This window comes from Vigna radiata, chromosome 8 (assembly GCF_000741045.1).
Source record: "Vigna radiata var. radiata cultivar VC1973A chromosome 8, Vradiata_ver6, whole genome shotgun sequence".
Classification (NCBI taxonomy): Eukaryota; Viridiplantae; Streptophyta; class Magnoliopsida; order Fabales; family Fabaceae; genus Vigna; species Vigna radiata.
Window position 1 is genome coordinate 30735022 of NC_028358.1, and position 420 is coordinate 30735441.

Sequence of the window (420 nt, forward strand, 5' to 3'; positions counted from 1 at the left end):
TCTCGTTCTTGGCTTTCCTACAATTTTTTCTACTTCAATGGCTTCTACAGTTGTTTCTTCTAATAATTTTCAGACACAGTCACATTCCTCAACTTTGGGACTTTCTCAAGAGCAAATTCAAGGTCTATTGGCACTTCTCCCTCAATCTAATCCCATAGTCACACATTCTACTGGTATAGTAAGTTCTCATAATGTTTCCACATCTTCTCACGATCAAGGTAATATTTCTTCCCAATGGATTCTAGGCACAGGTGCTACTGATCATATATGCAGTTCTTTGTCTCATTTTATTTATTATCATAAAATCTCACCAGTTGAAATTTCTCTACCCAACAAGAACTCTTCATTTGCTCATTTTTCTGGCACAGTTTCTCTTGACCCACACCTTACCTTACATAATGTCTTGTTTGTTCCTAATTT